Here is an 11,364-nt window from a genome sequence, read left to right on the forward strand (position 1 = left end):
CAATTGTCTTTATTACAAAAATATAAAAACTAAGTAGAATAATCACTATCACTTTCATCATTAATTAAATTAACATCATCTTCACAAATATCAACTAGCAATTCATCTTCTTCATCGACTTCTTCTTCGCCTAAGTCGTCATTTATGAAATTTTCATCTAATTGATCAGCAGGTGAATTTTGTATAGTGCCAATATATGTTGCAGGTTCATGAGATTCCATAACCAACTGACCGAGATCCACGGTCAACACAAAATTTGATGAGTTTATGTCATGTACAACATCAACATCTGCATCAGCTTCATCGTCCTTGATGTCCCAAATTTGACGGTGATTGACATCCTCAACAATTTTCCAGTGTCGGCCTCTAAGTAGATCATCGAGATAGAATACTTGCTTAGCTTGGCTAGCAAGTATATAAGGCTCATCTTTGTACCATTCGCTACTGACGTTTATACTGGTGATATTATTTTCAGTGATTGTTTTCTTCTTGCTTGGATCAGTGTTAAACCATTTACACCTAAACAATGCAACTGAATATGCACCAGTGAAAGATAATACCAGTACATCTTGAAGTGTGCCATAATAGTTAAAACCTTCAGTTCCCGCAACAGACACTCCACTATTTTGTGTGGTGCGCTTTTGATCTCGGTCATAAGCGATAAATCGAACACCGTTAACTATACAACCTTCGTAGTATGTTGCCAAGTGATCTGACCCAGATGCTAAAGCTAGCAACTCATCACCATTCTCTAAAGATCCTTGTTTGTGCAAGTCATATATCTAAATAAATTAATAAACTTATATTAGAATGATAAAAATATCATTACAATAATAAATGTTTAAAAATAATCTCAATTTTACCTTCTTATGAAACCACTGGCGAAAATTTTTCTTCTGTAAAAGATTATGATCACCATCTGGGAATTTCAGTTTGATCTCTACTAGGTGTTCGCTGTAAATTTGAATGCTTTGACTATTAGATAAAATAATTTGGAATAAACATAAATTTCACTTTAAAGGGAATAAACTTACTCTAAGTAACCCTGAATTTCAGGTGAATTGTTAATGATGAACCATTCAGCCATTTCACGAGTCGCAAGATCTAGAGGCTTGAGAGATCCCTTTGTTAGGGGACGACATTGAGATTGAAACAAAGTAAGGTGTCGTGGGACATACACCTCATCTTTATTGCGATCAAGACGATTAAATTTAGTTTCAACCCCTTTGAAATACATCGAACAAAATGTCATAGCCTCATCAGCGACATAGCCTTCAGCTATTGACCCTTCAGGACGAGCTTTATTTCTCACGTAGTTCTTCAATTTTTTCATGTACCTTTCAAAAGGATACATCCATCTCATAAATACCGGTCCACCCAAAATTGCTTCTTCAGGCAAATGTAAGACCAAGTGAATCATTATATCAAAAAAAGCCGGAGGAAAGATCAACTCCATCTTGCACAATATCAGAACAAGGTCTTTTTGTGCTTCCTCCATATCTGTAACATTTATAGTCCTCGAACATAGTTGCCTGAAAAAACTACATAGTTCAAAAATGGTGGTCGATATATCTTTTGGGAGAAACTTGCGAACACCCACAGACAATAATCGTTGCATTATAACATGACAATCGTGGGATTTCAACCCAATGATATTTGTTTCATTCTCTATTACTTTTTTCTTCAAATTTGAACAAAAGCCATCTGGAAATTTCACTTCTTTAATAAATTGACAAAATTGTTGTCTCTGATCAGGAGTTAACACGTAAGAAGCATGTGGCTTCATCAACTTTCCACTCTCATCTTCATAAATCCACAATGATTCCCTTACTCCCATCTTCTTCAAATCATATCTCGCATTAGTGGTGTCCTTAGACTTATCATTGTCCAAGATTGTGCCGAGGAGACTATCACACACATTTTTTTCGACATGCATGACATCAATGTTATGTTTTAAAATGTTTGTACTCCAATAATCAAGCTCGTAGAAGATGCTTTTTTTCCTCCAATTTCTATCTTCCGCAACTCTTCTACGTTTGACACCTCCAAACTGCAAGTGTTTTCCAGGAACTTGGGGTGGAAGGTTGTTCACTTGTTCTAATATTTCCTCACAAGTAAATCGTTTCGGAGGACGTCTTCTCTCAATTTGTCCATCGAACTCAGTGTTCCTTCTCATTCGATGTGTACTGGGCAAGAATCTTCTGTGACCAACATACGATGTCTTACCGATCACTCGAATGGAAGATGTGTCTTCATTACATGTAGGACAAGCTTTGTATCCCTGACCACTCCATCCAGACAAACTACTTCGAGCTGGAAAATCATTGACTGTCCATAAAAGGGCTGCGCGCAGCTTGAACATAGTGTTGGTCGTACTATCTCTCGTAACAACTCCGTTAGACCACAACTCCTTCAACTCATCCACCAATGGTCTTAGAAATACATCTATGTCCTTACCCGGTGATTTTGGACCAGGAATAAGGATGGTCAGCATCAAATTGTTGTCTTTCATACATAACCAAGGTGGAAGATTATAGTTCGCCAACACCACAGGCCACATGCTGTATGCCAGGTTCATGTTGCCAAATGGATTAAATCCATCAGCAGCTAAGCCTAAACGAACATTCCTAGGATCACTTGCAAATCCAGGATGATTGACGTCAAAGTTCTTCCACGCCGTCCCATCCACCGGGTGTCGCATCACTCCATCATCTTTCGATTTCCCAGTGTGGTGCCATAGCATGTCCTTCGCTGTAAGCCTTGAGCTGTATAGTCTTTTCAACCGGGGTGTCAATGGAAAGTAACGCATCACCTTATGCGGCACCTTTTTTCCTTTAGTTTTTTCAAAAGTCACCCATCGACTAGTTCCACAAACTGGACATTCCTCTTTGTTTGCATGCTCTTTGTAAAATAAACAGCAATCATATTGGCACACATGAATCGACTCGTATCCCAACCCTAATTTCTTCAATCTCTTTTTAGCCTCGTAGTACGTTGATGGAATTTTATTTTCCTTCGGAAAGGAAATCTTTAACAACTTCAATAATTCATCGAATATGTTGTTAGGAATCTTCCCTCTAACTTTCAAATGTAATAGCTTAGCTAAGAAGTTAAGGGAAGAAATCCAATCACAACCAGGATACAACTCGGCTTCAATCTCCTCAAATAAATCGTCGTAATATTGACTTGCGCCACTATTGTCTACTTGCTCAGCTGTCGGTAAGAGGAAGTCCTCCACTATGGGAATCATCTCGTCAACTTCATCATCATCAACTACTTCATCAACAACATCTAGTTCCGCTTCCCCATGATAAATCCACCTCTCATAACCTTGATAAAACCCCCATTCGAATACATGTGCTTCGACAACAGGTAAAATTTCAAGCCTATTATTTATGCATCTGACACACGGACACCTAATTCTTCCATCAGAATCCTTATATTCCGAGGCCATCCTCAAAAATGATTGTAGACCATTCCAATATTCTTGACAAGCACGATTTCTCAATGTTGTCCAAGTCTTGTCAATCGCCATCTAGAGTGTTACAAGAGTCTGTGAGTTTTAGTAATGTGAAAAGGAATGGATAACAAAAAAATTTGTTATCATTTTTTAAATCTTATGCAATATTATAATATTTTATGATGTTTTATTAGAAAATGTTATTCAAATTAAAAAAACAATTCATTCATTATTTTATTGTTAATACTTTAAACTTATCATTTCTGTGTCGATATCCCTGTAATCGATGGTTGTGGTCAACAACCATCAATCACAAGCATACCGAGACAGAAAAAATAAATTATTATAAGATATGTAGTAATTTTTAAGTAATCATTATTAATTGTAAAAACTTTTATTAAATAAAATTTTCAATTTCTATATTCAAATAATTTAATAATAGTTAATATTATTAATTATGTAACATTAATTATTAAATTAAATAATTAATAATATTAACTATTTAATTAATCATTATTAATTTTTAAGATTTGTATTAAATTAAATTAAATTATTCAATTAGATTATGTTATTTAATAAAAAATAAATTATTATAAGATATGTAGTAATTTTTAAGTAATCATTATTAATTGTAAAAACTTTTATTAAATAAAATTTTCAATTTCTATATTCAAATAATTTAATAATAGTTAATATTAGATAATAATATTTAATAAATAAATTAAAATAATTTCTTATAATAATTTATTATTTATTTAATTAATCATTATTAATTTTAAAGACTTATTTAATTAAATAATATTGAATCAAAATTTTATTATTTAATTAATTAAAAAATTAATTTTTATAAGATATGTAGTAATTTTTAATTAATCATTATTAATTGTAAAAAAATTTATTACTATAAAATTTTCAATTTCTATATTAAAATAATTTAATAATATTTAATATTATTAATTAGATAACATTAAAAATTAAATTAAAAAATTAATAATATTAACTATTTAATTAACATCAATAATTTATTATTTAAAGAAAATTTTATATACCACCTTTTTCAAAATTGTGTGTTGTTAACTTCGAGAATTTTAGTTTTATTTTTTGTTCATATCAATTTTGAGTTATTTCCTACAAAACTTTAAATTATTTGTACATTATTAAAAAAGAGTTTTATTATACAAGTTAGGCTATCTCAAAATAGAACCAAACAGATTGAGCCAGAAAAAAAAATAAGAAAACCAAGTGGGCTTTAAAATAATTATCTCCTTTCAAAGTAAGGTTACTTTATATTAATGTCGGAGTGACATTTGTAAAGTTAAAGAAAAAAATGGTAGGTAACAATTATTGCAATTAGAAGGTAAAGTTGCTTTTAAACAAGAAAATAAATATAGAAAAAAAGCTCTATTTTGTACCACAGTTATACGTATATAATTAAAAATATAAACATTTGCTTTTTCCTCTTCTACGCTATTCAGGTGTATGTTTCTTCTTATTTAGACCATCTCCAAGGCTAAATACCATTTTAGTGCAACTTTATCACTAATTTAATGCATATTCCATCATTATTAAAGAGACAAACTCCAACCATAACATCAAATATTATACCAAATTTTCTTTATAAAAAGTCCATACTCTCTATAATATTTTGGTGCTGGTACACATAACATTATCTCTTAAATTTTGGTTCCTCTTTTTTTTTGAAAGATTATTGCAAAAAGACAAAAAAATTACATTATAAATTTTCTAAAAAATAATAAATATTTATATCTGAAAATAATATAATAATCTTAATAATGAAATTAATTATTAAAATTATTATATTATCTTCTTAACATAAATATTTATTACTTTTTAAAGCAAAACATGGTTAGATTCCAATTAAAGCATAATTTTACATGTGAAATAAGATATCACATATATATTCAAGTGAAAAATACAGCTAACACATAATAAATAAATCCTTAGCCCTCTCCAGTGAAGAAATCCCAAGAACGTGTCCCTAAAATATGATAATACTAAATATAAATGCATTTTAAAAAAAAAAGACAAATATATATTAAAGATAAATACGAAATACAACTAACGAAAGAATTATATCTATTTCAACACTTATTTATATTCATGGTTATTATCTCTTTTTACTGAGAAAAAGCAAGAACAGTTTAAAACAAAACAGAGATGCATGAAGTAAACCCACCAGAAAAAAACAAAGAACTAAATAAAAGTTATTACAGTCTAGCAGAAACAAAGTGCAACAAACCCAGGATAATACAGAGGCGATCTATATATACCTTCGTGAAACAAAAGATTGAATATATATATATATATGTGTGTACAGAGATCTTGCTTTTAGATCAAATTTTAAAGTTTAAGATTCAATAAGCAAATCATATCCTAAATATAGAGTAGATTATATAAGGACAAAAATTAATAGAAGAAAGAAAGAACGAAACCCAAACAGATATATTGAGAGAAACTCTCACCTTTCACCGACACATGTATGGAGAGAGGAGGGTAGTGCGAAAGGAGTGGACAAGCATACCAAGTCACGGTCTATGCATTTCGTGTGTGATCAGCAATTAAAGACCTTAGTAGGTATGACATTTTTGGTTGCTCACATCACAAAGAAGCCATAGAGCCTTGAGAGCAGTCCTATTTCAAGCACATGACATAAGAAGGTAAATAGTAGAATAAGCATTCCATATATTTACACTTCATGATTTCCTTGAACAGATGCACATTCTATTATAACTAATACATATATCATAGTAATTAAATTTTTGAACAACATTAATACTACTAGTACTACCAACCAACAGAATCTAAGTGGACAAACAAAATCATTTTCAAAGTTTCCAACTTGACTAATCAAGTGCCACCTTAATTGAAAATTGCTCCTTTCTTCTATCAGACTGATACATATCACTAAATCTTTTCTTAATTTTCTATTTAAAAGATAATTGTGTGTTATGTAATTCAAAAGGAGATAGAGCTAAACTACTGCAGAAATAACAACTGAGATTCTACTTCCAAGCAATCAAAATCTGTGATTGGTGGCATATAGAAACGGCAGTAGTCAAATCGTGAAACACAAATACAAGAAAATGATGAAAATTATTCAACCTATTGATGAGACATAAGCTATACTATGGTTTATTAAGAGCAACAAATTAAGCCTTGCTTATCCTACTAGCGAGTCATGACCACTCAACTCAATCTTATATTTTTGATAACGATGGACAATGAACATAAGAGCTATAACTTCCATAAAAGTACAGAAACTGCATAAGTTGAGCTTAATATAACCAATTCTTCACACAGGCATTTTATCAAACATTATGTATACATATATCAACTACAACAATATCAATCAATAACGAAGCACAAAACGCTATAAAATGGCAAGAAATTGACCCCCGAAAAGAGAAAAGTACAGAGAGTAGATATTTACCATGAATTCGTGATAGCTGAGTGGAGGTTTTTGGATTGGGCGAGGCAACGGGAAAAAGAAAATGAGAGAATAGTGCGAAAGGAGGGTTGGAGAACGTCGCGCGGTGGAGTGGCGGTGCGGTGATGCGGCGACTGCGAGTCTGAGAGATGAGAGATGAGGAGTGAATAAAACTAAGAGTTTTTTTAACACACATCTATAATAGTATTACCGGCGGGTCTCCGCCGGTAATACATACATCACCGGCGGGGTCCGCCGGTATTACTCCGCCGGTAATAAATCATCGGCGGAGGTCCGCCGGTATTGCCCCGCCGGTAATACATCATCGGCGGAGGTCCGCCGGTATTTCCCCGCCGGTAATACAGCATCAGCGGGGGTCCGCCGGTATTACCCCGCCGGTCTTAAACTATTACCGGCGGGTTCCGCCGGTATCACCATACCCGCTGCCCCGGCCCGCCGCTATATCCCTTAGCCCGCCGGTAAAATGGTCGCCGGTATTAAATTTGAAAAGTCAGTTACGGGTATTTTGTATTAGCGGTGGACCCAGTACTCCGCCGCTAATATACTGCACATTACCGGCGGATTTAGTCCGCCGGTAATAATTCCGCCTCTAAAAACTATATTTCTTGTAGTGTACATAGATAAAGTTTTGTATTTTTTTTATAGGAAAGAACATGCTGATAACTCTACAAAATAGAGTTATTTTACCATGTTTTACATGCTAATTGTTGCTTAGTTCATGAGTTTTTAATTAACTTATTAAGTTTTTATGTAATTTTTAATTTATTAGTCTTATTGTAGTTTTCTAGATTTTTATATGTTTTTATAGATATGTTATTATAATATGTTGTAGTTTAATTATTTAAAATTAGTATTGTTAGTTTGAATGCTAAAAATATGATTTTATTGAAATTAAATGTTATGTAAATTAAATTTTAATTAATGTTTTCATGGGAGTTATATGATATATTTTATTAATGAAAATATTTAATTTTAATTTAGTTTATAATTTATTGTGTAGGAAAATTATTGCCCTTGAAAAGCAAGAAAATCAAAGGAAAGATGGTAATTTTGAAAGAAAGTAACAAGAAAAATGGTGTTTCTCCAAAAGCCCAACCACGTGAGGCCCACTCTAGGCCCAACCCGTGGCCCCCCCTCCAACACCCAACCACCACATTGCTGCCATTTCCCTTATTGAGCCCAACAAAAATGCAATTTGTCCCTTTGTCCCCTATGACAAAAATGCCAACTTTTTACCCTTTTTCCTACACATTTTCACCACAACATCATCATTACACCCTATAATTTACCTCTACATACCATATTTATTTTATTTAATTAATCTAATCAATTTAATTAATTTAAATTGATTATTTTAATAAACTCACTTTGGCTATAAATATGGACTTTCAAGACCATTTTTGGGGTGCTTAATTTTTTGGTTACCATCTTTTTCTCTCATTTTCTCTCTACCATTCTCTCTTCCATTTGGGTTTTTCAAGAGCATTTTGCAAGTATGTATGTCATTTATTTTGTAATTTCTATTCTAGTTATGTGCTTCTAATCTTTTTCATAAGATTATTAAGATCATGATGAAGCAACTTGTAACTAGGTAGTATTTATGTTGTATGTTGATTTCCCTTGTAATGCAACAAAGTCTATGGATTTTTCTTCTTCATATATTTCTTTCATCTTAAATATCTTGTATTTTAGATTGTTAGAACATTTTTACACTTTGTTCTTCATTAGTGCATAAACATAATATTCTTTGTGTAAGATGTGTCATTAAATTGTACACATCCATGCTTAGAACAAAAATATTATGTTTTGCCTTATAAATAATGTTCATTGATTTATTTGTTATTTCATTAGATTGATTTACACTAAATGCTTTGAAATTATAATTTTGAAAAGTGAAGAAAAATCCTATCTTTTTATAAGAAAATTTTGCTTAAAATTATAAATATTTTTGGAAAATGATAGTTTAAATTATTTTAACTATCACTAAAACTTGGGAATCAATATACTAATAAATATTATTAAACTTACATTTTGTGGATTCTAGTATCTTAATAATCTTTTCTTTTAATACTTATTTTCAACTCATTATTGGTTTATTTTCATTATCTTAAAAAGCTTTATTTTTCAATATTTCATTTTATGTTCATACTATTAAAACTCATCAATCTTTGGAACTAGGTTAGAATTTATTACTTTTGATTTAAAATAGTTTCATTTTCGATTTTAGACAACTCCTTTGGGTTCGACATCCTTGCTTACGATCACTATTCTATATGGACGATTCGTGCGCTTGCGATATATAAATTTTTAAACATACCCGTTTAGGGTCCATCAAGTTTTTGGCGCCGTTGCCGGGGAGTTGCAAGAGAAAAGAAACGAATTTATCTCAAGGTTAGTGAATTCTTCTACTAGTTATTTTAATTTTTTTTTACACTTAAAAAAAAAAAACAAAAAAATATATATCTATAAAATCTAAAAAAAAAAAAAAAGATAAAAAGAAATTTGGGACGGTTCAACCACCCATAAAAAAAAATATATACTTATATTTATATTTATTGTTTTTTTTTTTTTAGTTGACGGCACTTGTGCCTCCTATCTATCCTTTTAATTTTTATAGTCGATGGCACTTGTGCCTCCTAATTTTGTTATAATTTTGTTGTAATTTTATTTCTTTTATATCTTTGTTAATTGATGGCACTTGTGCCTCTTGACATTTGTTGTAATTTTCTTTATTTATATTGTTGTAATTTTTATTTTATTTAATTTCCGCAAATTACTAGTTGATGGCAATTTTGCCTCCTAGCTAGTTGATGGCAATTTTTGCCTCCTAGTCCTCTATCTTATGTTTAAGTTGATGGCACTTGTGCCTCCTAGTTTTTACCTTAATTTTGTTATGGTTGATGGCATGCTATGCCTCCCTACTCTTGCTTAAATTTTAGTCTTATTTAATTTTTGCCTTATTTTTCTTTGTCTTCTTTAATATTTTAGCGTAATATTGTGAAAAATACTTGAAAAAAAAAAAAAAACCTAAATCTTGTCCTTTCACCATAAGCAATTCTTGCTTAAAGGAAATTTGACCAAAATTCCCATCCGCCTCTACTAATTAACCTCGGGGAGTTGTTAGTAGTGCGCGAGTAAGTGGAATCAAATAGGCCTGGGGACAAGTAAACCATAAGAATTATATTGTTGTGAAATCTTTAAAAATTCTAAGTATGCTCTGTGGTTGCGGTTTTAACTGATCTTCCACATCAGAAAATTGTTTGTTTGAGATTATCCTTGTTGCCTTGTTTGTGAAAAATTGTATGCATCATTGGGAACGTAACTCTAAAAAACGATTAGTAAAAAGACGTTTATCTTTGTTTGAAATTGAAAGTGTTAGTAAAAATTTGAGCATCATGGAACCTATTGCTAATATTCTTGATGAAAATGTTGTGCCTGAAAAAACTTTGCTTGAATATTTTGCACCTATTTCATCTAATGCTCCTTCATGCATTGTTTTACCTACTACTTCTGCTACTCATTTTGAGCTTAAACCCGCAATCATTCAATTATTGCCATCTTTTTATGGGTTAGATAGAGAGGATCCTTACATGCATGTCAAAGATTTCTTAGAAATTTGCTCAACATTTAAATTTCAAAATTTTTCTGATGAGTCGGTCAAACTAAGATTGTTCCCTTTTTCATTAAAAGACAAATCAAAAGCCTGGTTAAATTCCCTTCCCACGGGGTCTATAACTACATGGGATCAACTTTATAATAAATTCTTACTGAAATTTTTTCCTATGTCTAAAACTGATAGTCTAAGGAGAGAAATCTCCGAGTTTTTTCAAAAAGATAATGAAGAGTTTTATGAATGTTGGGAAAGATTTAAAGATTTATTATTAAAATGTCCTCATCATGGTTTTGAAAAATGGAGACTTGTAAAATATTTTTATGATGGTTTGACTCCCTCTAATCGTCAAATGATTCAATCTATGCATACTGGAAAATTTTTAAAATTTCAAGGACAAGAGGCGTGGGACGCCCTTGAAGATTTATCTGTCAATTCACAACAATGGAATTATTTTGATCCTAGGTCTAGGTCAACTAATTCACCAAAAAGAGGAGGAAGGTATGAAGTAAAAGAAGAATTAGACTTAAGAACATCCTTAGATAAATTAGCGAGAAAAGTAGAAGCTTTAGCCATAAGCCAAACTATAAACTCTCCAATTCAACCTAGAAAAGATGTTTGTTCTATATGTTCTAGTCCTTGCCATAATGCCCAATCATGCCCTTCCTACCAAGAAGCCTTTTCTGAGGAGGCCAATGCACTTCATACTTATGGGAAACCAAATGATAGCCCATTTTCGTCCACCTACAATCCAAATTGGAGAAACCATCCGAACTTTTCATGGAGACAAAACCAACCCCAAATGAATCAAGGGCACCAATACAA

At 31.7% G+C, this 11,364-nt stretch overlaps 1 non-coding gene across 1 annotated transcript; it reads right to left on the minus strand.

Moving 5' to 3' along the window:
* Nucleotides 1–10,726: 10,726 nt before the first annotated feature.
* Nucleotides 10,727–10,833, minus strand: LOC133802713 (small nucleolar RNA R71). The gene has a single exon (XR_009877458.1). It is a non-coding gene; the product is annotated as a small nucleolar RNA R71 (small nucleolar RNA).
* Nucleotides 10,834–11,364: the final 531 nt, after the last annotated feature.

This window comes from Humulus lupulus, chromosome 9 (assembly GCF_963169125.1).
Source record: "Humulus lupulus chromosome 9, drHumLupu1.1, whole genome shotgun sequence".
NCBI lineage: Eukaryota > Viridiplantae > Streptophyta > Magnoliopsida > Rosales > Cannabaceae > Humulus > Humulus lupulus.